The sequence below is a fragment of the Stenella coeruleoalba genome (assembly GCF_951394435.1).
Source record: "Stenella coeruleoalba genome assembly, chromosome: 2".
Classification (NCBI taxonomy): Eukaryota; Metazoa; Chordata; class Mammalia; order Artiodactyla; family Delphinidae; genus Stenella; species Stenella coeruleoalba.
Window position 1 is genome coordinate 19,151,387 of NC_137147.1, and position 13,863 is coordinate 19,165,249.

A 13,863-nucleotide genomic window follows, 5' to 3' on the forward strand; every position below is an offset into this window, starting at 1 on the left:
CTTTCACATCAATAGTCATTAACTAGCTTTTACAGGTTGCATTCTAATATTCTTAGCTTCATGCAATTATCAAGCAGTGTTCTCAGAAGACAGCCCTGATTTCTCTTAATAACTATTTTTTTAATGAAATGATGGAATGTCTTCTTGACAAAAGTACATACATAAAATTTCCATATAGAAATGCAAATTTTAGCTGGCCCTATATTTTTTTAAGTTTCTAAGTATTATCAAAAAGGCCAATCTTTAGTATTTGAGAGAAAAACTTGTGTGAAAGAAAAAATACTTTAACTTAGACATCTGGCCTCTTGACAAATGGGACACTGAGCTAAAAATTATTTTGTCATGATTTCACCAGATATTGATTTACAGATATTTTAATGTCAGTGACATATAAAGAGTCAGAATTTTTAACACTTATTTTCTAAGGTGAGTATAGATTATTTATTCTGGAGGCTAAGGGCACAAAGGGAAAGCATGGAATGGATCAGTTCTATCCTTTAGCAACAAAGTGAGTTCTAGGGCCATATTTTAATGACATATGAACCTTGAGCAATAAAATGAGGCCATCTGGACTTGTTTAGCTCAAAGTAAACTAATATCAGAATAATCTTTAATGTACCTTTTGATCCCAGCCTCCAATCACCCGGGTTTCTTCCTCCACTCTTAGAGAAATAGCTGTTAGCATTTAGTCAATCTAAGCAGCATTCAAAAGAGTTTCTTCCTCTGGAAGCTCTATATGATTTTGGCTAAAGCACTTCTGTTAATATTGTGACCTGAAGAAAAAGAATACTTGATTAAGTGCTTATTATTATTAATTTTATTCACAGCTGAAACCGGTATATGTCAGGGAAAAGATATTCTAAAAGCAGAAGCAGGACCACAAGGAGTTAATGCATCAAACTCTCATTTTGTTAGACTTGTGAGAAATTCTGGAACATGTTAAAATCTGACATGAACTTGCTGAACTTCACCTCTTGTTTTAAACCTCTGTCCTTAGCACAATGGATTCAAGATATCCTTGCTAATAGCTAACTTCAAAAAGGAACCCTGGGTGATTTAAGGTCTCTCTGGAATGAAGTATAACTGACAAGGGAATCAACATGAATCAGCCCTAAACACAAACAATTCATTGCCAAGCAAAAGCCATGAAAACTGAGGGCATCCCCTATAATTATTAGTCATCTGGGAGACTTGAGGATAAAACTTTATGGGGCTCAAAGGTCAACATTAAATTGATCATCAGCTTTCACCACCATGTCATTCACAAGTTGGGATCAAATTAATTTTGCTTATTTAACTTCTAATGCTGAGAGTTTTTCACATCTCTGTGAATGAAAGATTGTGAAATGGAATGGCATATTTTTACTTTAGTGTTGGATGAACTCATTAGACTACTAGAGACTATTCATTTCTGCAGTCTCCAATTTGATGTTCTGAACCTATTCCATAGCAAAATATAACCATCCCATGTATTTTTAAAGAAAAATTTTCTCTTAAAAATGTCTATTATTAGTTTCCAAATATCAAAAAACATTTTTAGATGCCAATAAATAAGCAATAAAAAAATGCTGAAGTGTGAATACAAGTGGATAGCAAGAAGACAGTAAAACCATTGTTGTCTTTTGATTTGCAATTGACAAAACTAATTTTAGAAAGTAAATTTATTGTTTGTCAATAACCATCAAAACAATTTTTTTAACCTTTGTTTCAGTAATCATATATTTCAGAATTTATCCTAAGTAAATAATCTTAAATACATGAAATTACACATTATATACTATTTATAATTATAAAGTTTAGAAATACTTGATATATCTTATAATAAAGGAAATAGGCAAATCATTTGTACATCTATATGATGAATTATATTGCCACTGTAAAAATAATGAACTATATGCTCTATAGAAACATAATATTCTGTAATGGAACATTGTAACATTTCCATAATAATTATTTTGATCAAACTTACATGGAAAATGATATAAAGAAAAAAATATAGAACAGAAACAAAATAAACATATCGATAACACTATATAAGCATAGAATTACACATAAAGACCAAAAAAATACATTAGTGATCATGGAATAATATTTTTTTGATATGTTTGTATGAATCCTAATGTGATGAAGTAAATATTTTCATGCCCAACATTCGTTGTATCTACATACATTATTTTTCTTTGTGTTGTGTACATATACATTATTAAATGCAAAAGAACACACCTTCAAGTCAAGGACATATTTAGTATAATCAAATATAACCCGGAGATCCTCAATAAATGTTAGTTGGCAACAATAATAGAGATTATAAATTATTACACATCTAAGTTTTCTAAGAAACAAAATATTGCCCTAAGCCTTGGTATCTTACTTTGTGCAAAAACAAAGTCCTTTGAAAATAAGAAACAGATAATCACAGCAGTTCTATAAAACCAGAACCCAACTAACAGAAAGCCTTAATTAAGTGAGATTTGGGCGGGGCTGTAATTCAAATTTAATGCAATGTACAAGATGATAAGGAAACAAGTGTGATCAATGTTTCAATCCAGAAAGAACCTGGAGACTGTGCTTATGGATTAGTGGGAATTCCTAAACTCTTACTCCCACAACCAAAACTCCACATAATTTTGACCCATAGTCAAGACAAAGGCCAAATATTTGCAGGAACCTAGATATACCTTACTTTATATAGTAATCTCACAACTCTGTGAAACACAGAGTTTGTAAAAATTTTCCACGAGAAGAATAAAAGCATGAAATTAAATTTTCAATTAGTTTATTCAAGAGATATTGTTGCAAACCACTATGTTCTTAATTCATATTGCAGTGGTTAAGATTTTGGTGTCTAGTGTCATAGTACCAGGTTCATATCTTGCAATCCCCACTTGCTGGTTACACAGTTGTGAGCAAATCATTTAAACTTTCCAAGCCTCAGTTTCCATGTAGATAAAATAGAAATTATAGTAATTATCTCACAGTGGTTTTCCTAGAAATAAATTAGGACACTGCTTATGACATATTAAGCATGTAATGTGTTGGTTGTTTTGATTGTGCTAGACATAGGAGATTTAAAAGTGAGAAAAACAGAAAACCCATTTCTGTATCCAGAGGGAAAAAAAAATATTTTAACATGATATAAAGATATCACAGAGCTAACAATCCAAAGATAAATTATGGTTTATGAATAATTGCTATATCTAAAGAAAGAAAATCTGAAAAGTTGAGGCCAGTATTGGAGACTGATTTTATCCTAGGGGCATCTGACATTTCCTCAAGAGAGGACTGAGAGGCTGAGAAACTACACAAGATCGCTTTTGACAAACTTGTGGTGTTAGGTGTACAAAGATTAGAATCAAGGAAACTGGATTTGGAGGCTCTGGTAAACTTTCCGTGAACTGGATTAGGATTCCAAAGAATTACACTCTAGGAGTTAAGACTCTAAAAGATTATACTCTGAGAGTAAGAGTAAACCAAAAATGTATAAAATTGCAAGGACTGAAGATTAGCTTTGATTTTTTTCTCTAAAAATGAAACTACTAATATTTCTCAGACATTAAAATGATTTTCTTCATCAGATGAAAAACATAATAACCAAGAGGAGAAGAAAAAAAAGATCAAGTAACAAAATGGGGGAAGGGAGTAAGTTATACACAATAGAAAAAAACATAATAACATACCGTTATTAAGTGTAAGGAGATAGGAGAATACATATTAGGATATTAGATAATACACACAAGGGCTATTATATATATTAGACTTTTTGTCTCTGAATCATTTATGTCTTTTAACCACTCTTCCATGTTTTCCATGTTTATCTCTTCATGATTCATTGTGGATATTTTTATGACCTTTCTTCTAGATCATTAGGTTTATGTTTGGCTGTGCCATAAATAATTTTACAATAAGCCATCCATTTATTTATTTTATTTGCCTACATTTCAGTTCTAATAATTATTACTTTTTATAGAGTCCAGTTCTTGGCTGAATTTATTTTCTTTTATTTCCTTATACCTTATAAATTTATTTATTTCATGTTTTTTTCTATTGTGTGTAATTTAACCCCTTACCCTTTTTTGATACTTGATCTTTTCTTCTTCTCCTCTTGGTTATTATGTTTTTATCTGATAAAAACATTTTAAAGTCTGAGAAATATTAGTAATTTCATTTTTTAAAAAAATTCATCATGACCTTCCGTCATTGTAATTCTACCTACATCTGGTTTACTCTTACTCTAAAAATATAATCTTCTGAGATCCTAACTCTTAGGGTGTAATTCTTTGGAAAATCCTAGTCCAATTCAGGGGAAGTTTGTCAGGGCCTCCAGATCCAGCACCCTGGATTCTATCTTTGTACAACAAACCCCACAATGCTGTCAAAAGCAATGTGTAGTTTCCCAGCCTCTCAGTTATCTCTTCTGGAAATGACAGATTCCATCTGACAAATATATAATTGCCCTTGTGGATACTGACTATCTTATATACTAATATGTATATCAATACAAAATTGATGCTTTGATTATTATGTGGGGTATAAGATTGGAGGATAATATGATGAGTCCAGGGAGAGGTAATTTAGGACTTCAAAGGGTTATCTTTGGTGTATAAAATATGCTCTTAGATGAACTTTTTATAAGTCAGTTAATCCATTTATGTCTCTAAATATGCTATTAGTAATTTCTAATGGAGGAGCAGATGTATATTTTTACTTATGGATTTCTGTATTATAAGCTTGGTAAAATACCCACAAAATTTGTTTCATTTGTTAATACAATAGATCTTATTTTACAATAAGGATCTTATTTTTTGTAACTATGTAATAACATCAGTAGTAGATTCAGGAGTTCCTGGAAAATTAGTTATAAAAGGCAAGAGATTTTTAACATTATAGTCACACTCTTTGGGGTCCATGTTAGGTTCTCAATATTTATCTAATAGATAATTGCGCAAAAAAATCAATGTATTGGGTTAGCCAAAAAGTTCGCGTGGGTTTTTCCATAAGCTGTTAAGGAAAAACCCGTAATTACTGACATATTGGTTATTAGCACAAAATATAGTGCTATCCAGTTTCGTTTGATGTGAACTCATATGTCTATCGATATAATTTAAGATTTATTTATCTTATTCCAAATGGATAGGCAAATAAATATCACCTTGTAGTTCCCTTCTTAATTTTTAGTCTTTGATTTTCTTTACTCCTCACTCACATAATGCCTCTACTTAAGCAACTGAAAAGAGTTTCTATTTGAAAGCTGGGCCATAGTTATTTCTTCTCCTAACATGATTTTTTTTTTAATTCCATTTCCATTCTCGCTGCCTAAACCACCCTTTCTTACTCTTTTCTTCCATTCAAATATTGTTGTTTCTTTTGCAACTCAGTTGTTTCATTTTTCTGTAGCCATATTTTATTGATTGTTGTCTTTGGTAACATTGCTTTACATAGCTCCTCCCTAACGCACATACTCGATTTGTACAACACAATTTGACTTTCATCATTTACTATATACTAGTTACATAGTAAGCTTATGATACCATATATGTAAACCGTTCCATCCAGACAGTGAAAATATAAGTGGGACATACAGATCAATGGAACAGGATAGAAATCCCAGAGATAAACCCACATAACTATGGTCAACTAATCTATGACAAAGGAGGCAAGAATATACAATGGAGAAGAGACAGTCTCTTCAATAAATGGTGCTGGGGGTCTTCCCTGGTGGCAAAGTGGTTGAGAGTCCACCTGCCGATGCAGGGGACACAGGTTCGTGCTCTGGTCTGGGAGGATCCCACATGCCGCGGAGTGGCTGGGCCCATGAACCATGGCTGCTGGGCCTGCGCGTCTGGAGCCTGTGCTCCACAACGGGAGAGGCCACAACAGTGAGAGGCCAGCATACCGCAAAATAAATAATTAAATAAATAAATAAATGGTGCTGGGAAACCTGGACAGCTACATGTAAAAGTAAGAAATTAGAACACTCCCTAACACCATACATAAAAATAAACTCAAAATGGATTAAAGACCTAAATGTAAGACCAGACACTATAAAGCTCTTTGACAGAAATCACAGCAAGATCTTTTTTGACCCACCTTCTAGAGTAATGGAAATAAAAACAAAAATAAACAAATGGGACCTAAGGAAACTTAAAAGCTTCTTCACAGCAAAGGAAACCATAAACAAGATGAAAAGACAACCCTCAGAATGGGAGAAAATAATTGCAAATGAATCAACAGACAAAGGATGAATCTCCAAAATATACAAACAGCTCTTGCAGCTCAATATCAATAAAACAAACAACCCAATCCAAAAATGGGCAAAAGACCTAAATATTCATTTCTCCAAAGAAGATAATACAGATTACCAACAAACACATGAAAGGATGCTCAATATCACTAATCATTAGAGAAATGCAAATCAAAACTAGAATGAGGTATCACCTCATGCTGGTCAGAATGGTCATCATCAAAAAATCTACAAACAACAAATGCTGGAGAGGGTGTGGAGAAAAGGGAACCCTCTTACACTGTTGGTGGGAATATAAATTGATACAGCCACTATGGAGAACAGTATGGAGGTTCCTTAAAAAACTAAAAATAGATCTACCATACGACCCAGCAATCCCACTCCTGGGCATATAACCTGAGAAAACCATAATTCAAAAACAGTCATGTACCACAATTTTCATTGCAGCACTATTTACAACAGCCAGGACATGGAAGCAACTTAAGTGTCCATTTACAGATGAATAGATAAAGAAGATGTGGCACATATATACAATGGAATATTACTCAGCCATAAAAAGAAATGAAATTGAGTTATTTGTGGTGAGGTGGATGGACTTAGAGACTGTCATACAGAGTGAAGTAAGTCAGAAAGAGCAAAACAAATACTGTATGCTAACACTTATATATAGAATCTAAAAAAAAAAAAAGGGTTCTGAAGAACCTATGGGCAGGACAGGAATAAAGATGCAGACATAGAGAATGGACTTGAGGACACAAGGAGAGTGAAGGTAAGCTGGGACGAAGTGAGAGAGTGACATGCACATATATACACTACCAAACGTAAAATAGATAGCTAGTGGGAAGCAGCCACATAGCACAGGGAGATCAGCTCCGTGCTTTGTGACCACCTAGAGGAGTGGGATAGGGAGTGTGGGAGGGAGATGCAAGAGAGAGGAGATATGGGGATATATGTATATGTATAGCTGTTTCACTTTGTTATACAGCAGAAACTAACACATCATTGTAAAACCATTATACTCCAATAAAGATGTTTAAAAAAAAAAAGATGAAAGAGAAAATGACATTTAAAACTTAAAGTTTTTTTTGTCAGAGTCTGGTTTTCACTCTTTATTTTTTTTGTTTAAATTATGGAGGAAAACTGGACATGTCATTGCACTATGGTCCTGAAGAGTATGTAATGGGAAATGCCTATGACATTAACTCAAACATTTAAACTAATAGGCTAAAAGAGGGAAGAAATTTGTTGAGAGAGAAATAAATCCCTCAGTCATAAAGTTATATGATCCCAATTAAAATGCACTCCCAGGTGGCAAAGAAGCTGCCAAACTGCTGAGCGTTTTCAAAACATAATTCTGGAGAGGGTCTAGGTGTCACAGGGGCTTTTAGCATTCATCTTCAGAATATTTCATCCACAAATATAACTCCATGCAAAAGGAAAGAGAGTCTGCCAAGCACAGAATTTCATTTAGCACCCTGGTAGTTCACTTAATTAGAATAAACCCTGACTTCCTTAGGAGTCTTCTATAAGCCTAAACCTCATCACCAGAAACTGACTTTTTAATTAAGTGGTTCTTAAGAGCCTTTGGGCATGTAATAGGACAGACTGTACATATAGCCATTAACACACACACACACACACACACACACTAACAAACACATGCTTTTGGAGAATCTAGCAATGGATACTAATGCTATTCAGGTTACTTTCTCCTGATATAAATTTAGGAAAGACAAATATTAACTTCTACAATACTTAATTTTCTATCTACAAAATAAGAATAAACTAGTTTATGTTTCACAGCTACTGTTTTGTTTTCAAGATTAAATAAGGTGCTTACAACGTGCATAGTACAGTGCTTAGTGTGATTAATTTAAGCAAACAATATTTAAGCTAGTAGTAGTGAAAAGAATGATAAGTGGAAGTCAAAAGTCCTGAATTAGAGCTCTTTCATTGTCATTAGCTAGATGTTTGATCTTAGAAAAATCATTATAATGGTTGTCCTCAGTTTCCCTATAGCACCAGAATACATTCAGGATCTAAGAGTCCTTAATTTTATTACAATTTAGCTATAATTAGATCTATTAAGAATTCTCAGGAGCTAATATAACTAAAGTTAAGTTATATAAGCCTTCCCATTAGGCTGTCCTTTTAAATTCACATTTCAGAGAGCTTGTACATAGTAAGAACATTTTATTAATTTACTTGGGAAAAGATGTCGAGAGTAAGTAAATTAGGGCTTCCCTGGTGGCGAAGTGGTTGAGAGTCCGCCTGCCAATGCGGGGGACGCGGTTTCGTGCCCCAGTCCGGGAAGATCCCACATGCCGCGGAGCGGCTGGGCCCATGAGCCATGGCCGCTGAGCCTGCGAGTCCGGAGCCTGTGCTCCACAACGGGAGAGGCTACAGCAGTGAGAGGTCCGCGTACCACAAAAAAAAAAAAGAATAAGTAAATTATAATATATTACTCTCAAGAGTAGACTTACTCAGTCCTTGTTTTCAGGCAATATGACTAACTAGAACCATAAATAATCATCCTGATAAAACAATCTAAATCATGAAAAATGGAAGGGAGGTAGAAGACACCATTTGAACTGTATCAATGACCAAGGAAGACAATAAGGGATTCATAGAGGACAACTCTAATGTGAAGACATGAACCCTGGGCTCTTAGCACCAAAGCAAAACTGCCACAAAAGTTTTTAATGAAAACTGGAAAACTTGAACATTTTCTTACCTGTTTGCACTAGGTAAGGGGACAGGATATTAAGTCTAGGGTAGCTTCAGGTAATAAGTTCAATGAGCAATACACATATTGCACAGTTCCAAATTTTGTGAAAGTAAACCTTAAATAGGGCTTCCCTGGTGGTGAAGTGGTTAAGAATCGCCTGCCAATGCAGGGGACATGGGCTCGAGCCCTGGTCCGGGAAGATTCCACATGCTCTGGAGCAACTAAGCCTGTGTGCCGCAGCTACTGAGCCTGCGCTCTAGAACCCACGAGCCACAACGACTGAGCCCACGTGCCACAACGACTGAGCCCACGTGCCACAACTACTGAAGCCCATGGACCTAGAGCCCGTGCTCCACAGCAAGAGAAGCCACTGCAATGAGAAGCCCGCGCACCGCAATGAAGAGTAACCCCCGCTCACCACAACTAGAGAAAGCCCGCATGCAGCAAACGAAGACCCAACGCAGCCAAAAATAAATAAATTAATTAAATACATTAAAAAAAAAAACACCTAAATAAATCCTCAGGAAAAAGGAAACAACAAAGAAACAAAGCTTTGGAAAGACAAGATAAAATTAGTCTTGCAAATTGGTAGCCAGAAGCTGACATTTATACACTTATGGGTCAAACATAAAACAAAGAGGAATTTGCTTATTATAATTGAATGATAGCAAAAAAACTGTGCATCAAAAATTGTGAACTGGGCTTCCCTGGTGGCGCAGTGGTTGAGAGTCCACCTGGCAATGCAGGGGACACGGGTTTGTGCCCCGGTCCAGGAAGACCCCACATGCCGCGGAGCAGCTGGGCCTGTGAGCCATGGCCGCTGAGCCTGCGCGTCCGGAGCCTGTGCTCCGCAATGGGAGAGGCCACGACAGTGAGAGGCCCGCGTACCGCAAAAAAAAAAAAAAATTGTGAACTGCAATGTATTTCATGTGTACTTACTCAATTTACATTTTAACCATGAAAACACAAGGTATTAAAAAATAGAAGTTGAAAGGTTTTATTCCTCATGAATGTGTTACTAAAGCACTGAAGTCTAAGTTTAGCAGGTTCCCAGGGGGTCTAAAATTTCCCTAATCCATCCATAAATAGGACAGTTTCTTAGTTGAAAAGCTAGGGTAACTTCAGATTCAACTATACATTTATTTGAGGTTTATCATTTTTAGGAAAAGGAAATGGTCAATATGTATATATGACTTAGGAAAACATGAAAAGAGAAAACAGAATTCCTGACCAAGCAGTGTTTCATTTGGGAGGAACAAATTGTAGAGATTGCAAATGACATCATCAGTCATTGAATTTGATGAAACCTGCTAAGATAACATTTTTCACCCCAGTGTAAACACTGATGGATCCTCCCAGGGATGCCTTACATTGTAAGTCTGGGATTTGGTTTATAGGTCTGACAAGTGTGACCTTTAGAATAATGTATTTGCTATAAAGGAGGAAAGAAAACTCTTTATAACTAAAATACATTGGCTACAAAATCACTTTCCAGCAAGTAGTCTGATTACAATCAAAATAACACACCAAAATGAAACAGTTTACCTGTGATCAATTTAATGTGGTTGTAAAATGCTAATTATGAGAGAAAGCACACTCAAGGTTTGTGATACCATCTATAAAACTTACAGAGAATCTAACATTCAGTGATGTGTAGCACATATGGGTAAGCAGATGGCTGAAGTATTATTTTTAAAAATAGGACTTTGCTGACAAAATACAGAATTGGAATGGTGTGATTGAAAAGCTAAGAGGATGTTATTTATGAGGCAGTAAGCTCATGCTCAGTAGCTGGATTCTTGCTAAATGGCAGATAAAAAGGATTTTGGAGAAAAATGATTGTGTGCAGCTACAGAAATGAGTGAGAAATTCTTCTGACAATACACCTATCTGAAATTTTCATCCCAGCTCATCACCCTTCACTTCTTTGGCTTTGGGGGAGTTATAAGAGGAGGAGGCCTATTTTATCACATCAGGCTTGCTTCATGCAAAATTTTAACTTACCTCTTTTCTTTCTGATACAGTTCTAGGGGGGAAATGTTATGAGATAACTCTGAATGTGAACAGATACAAAGTAGATATAAAGTATTTTTTAGAAATCTACATACAAAATGGAATATATAACAAAGATTAAATTGGACACTTAAAATAACCTGGTTAAAGGGTTCAAGCTCTCAGTTATAAGATGAGTAAGTTCTGGGGATCTAAAGTACAGCACAGTGACTATAATTAATAATACTGTAATTGTATATGTGAAATGTGCTAAGAGAGTACATCTTAAGTGTTCTCAACACACACACACATACATACACACATATTCACAAGGTAACTATAAAGTGATGAACGTGTTAATTAGCTTGATTAATGTAATTATTTCACAATATGTACATATATAAAATTGTCACATTGCACACATTAAATATATACAATTGTTATTTGTCAATGATGCCTCAGTAAAGCTGGAAAAAATAACTTGCTGATGTTAATGTCTCTTCTTTGAACTACATTTGAAATGACTCATTTATATACCCGTTACTCATTATGTTCAACCAAGATTTTCTGGGAACCTATATGGCTTCTTGAATTGCTATTAGCTTGCTGAAATCAAGGATTATCTCTTGTACGTATTTCATTCTCCTAACCAAGCATTAGGCTTGGCCTGTAGTAAATGGTCAGTAAAATTTTACCAAATAAATTAATGAAGCCCTATATAACTAATTAATGAATTTTAAACCATCACATTTAAAATTGCAGCATTTTTTGAATTAAAAGTTTAACTTTTCCTTAATGACCATATTTAAGAAAAGAGGTTTTAATAATTCTATAAGAATTTGTTTAAATCTCAAATTACCTGTCTATAAGTGAACTAGACCTGTATTAGAACATAACTATGAGGTATAAATTATGTTTTTAAGATATCTAAAAACCAAGTACAGACTTCACTTGGTAACCTTTTAAAATATTTTTGTAACTAACCTTTCCTCATCTTTTACTTAAAAAATTCTTGAAGAAAATCAACTGAATTACATACCCAGAGTTTTTCTTTTGTTATGTATCATATATATATAACTATATATATATATAGTTATATATATATAGTTATATATAAAATATATCTTCAAATATGTATTTCCATGGTGGAAGCTTAACTAATAGAAAAATATGTAAATGGCATGTAATATGTAAAATATTTGGGGGAGGAACCAACATTTTATTAAGCTCTCCCTACCTCTCAGAAATCTACTCCCTCAGATTTTTTTTCTTTGCTGTGGGCATCACAGACACAGGTGTGTGACCAGCACTTGCCCCCTGATCCCCCAGCTGACAGCCATATGACAGACACAAGGGAGGAATGTTTCTTTTAAGGGACAGGGTTCCCAGGGTGGGACTGAAGCCACGATGAAAGCAGCCCAAGCCAGACCTTGGTAGTTAACATGCCAGGACCTCAGAGGAATAATGCATTCAATTCTCTTACCAAACAAACCAAGAGAAACAAAAACAAAACAAAAACTAGTATGAAACCTCAATAATGCCTTAGCACTCAGAGTTTAAATATAGAAAAAAGGAATCATCAGAAAACAATTTAAAAGACAACAAAACCAACAGGGACACTTCCAGGGATGGGGTCGATGTGGGGGAGGCCAGCAGCGCCCCCACCCTGACCTGCAGGAAGTGGAGCCCCCAGATGAGCAGCAACACCAAAATCAGCACCGCGGACAGCACCAGCGAGGGGTCCTGGTGGAGGGTACTTCTGAGCTCGCTGGAGACAGACCTGCTTCTGGTACAGGAGAGCACCATCTACCCCGGAATGACACTCAGGGTGTGAGCTGTGAGGGCAAGGTGGAGCAAACCGCATCCTGTGCCACGCCAGCCACCTTAGCAGCAGAGACAAGGAGGTGTACTCCGAGAACCTCAGGCAAAGGTGGACTCTATTTGCCTCATCAAGCCAAAGGTCATGGAGTGACAAGGTGCCTGCTCAGGGTGAATTCTTCCACTGGGCACTGAACACAAAGGAACTGAAGCTGCTGCAGACCCTTGTGAAGCGGGGAGTTGGCAGACTTGATGGTGGACGATTACCGAAGGAAGAAAGTCGCTGTCAAGTGCATTAAGAATGACACCGCGAGGAAGGGAAGATGGCGGAAGAGTAAGACGCGGAGATCACCTTCCTCTCCACAGATACACCAGAAATACATCTACACGTGGAACAACTCCTGCAGAACACCTACTGAAGGCTGGCAGAAGACCTCAGACCTCCCAAAAGGCAAGAAACTCCCCACGTACCTGGGTAGGGCAAAAGGAAAAAAGAATAAACAGAGACAAAAGAATAGGGACGGCACCTGCACCAGTGGGAGGGAGCTGTGAAGGAGGAAAAGTTTCCACACACTAGGAAGCCCCTTCGCGGGCGGAGACTGCGGGAGGCGGAGGGGGGAGCTTCGAAACCGCGGAGGAGTGCACAGCAACGGGTGCGGAGGGCAAAGCGGGGAGATTCCCGCACAGAGGATCGGTGCCGACCGGCACTCACCAGCCCGAGAGGCTTGTCTGCTCACCCGCCGGGACGGGCGGGGCTGCGAGCTGAGGCTCTGAGGCTAGGGTTTCGGTTTCGGACGGAGCGCAGGGAGAGGACTGGGGTTGGCGGCTTGAACATAGCCTGAAGGGGTTAGTGCACCACAGCTAGCCGGGAGGGAGCCCGGGGAAAAGCCGGCACCTGCCGAAGAGGCAAGAGACTTTTTCTTCCCTCTTTGTTTCCTGGTGCGTGAGGAGAGGGGTTTAAGAACGCTGCTTAAAGGAACTCCAGAGACGGGCGCGAGCCGCGGCTAAAAGCGCGAACCCCAGTGACGGGCGCGAGCCGCGGCTGAAAGCGCGGACCCCAGAGACGGGCGCGAGCCGCGGCTGA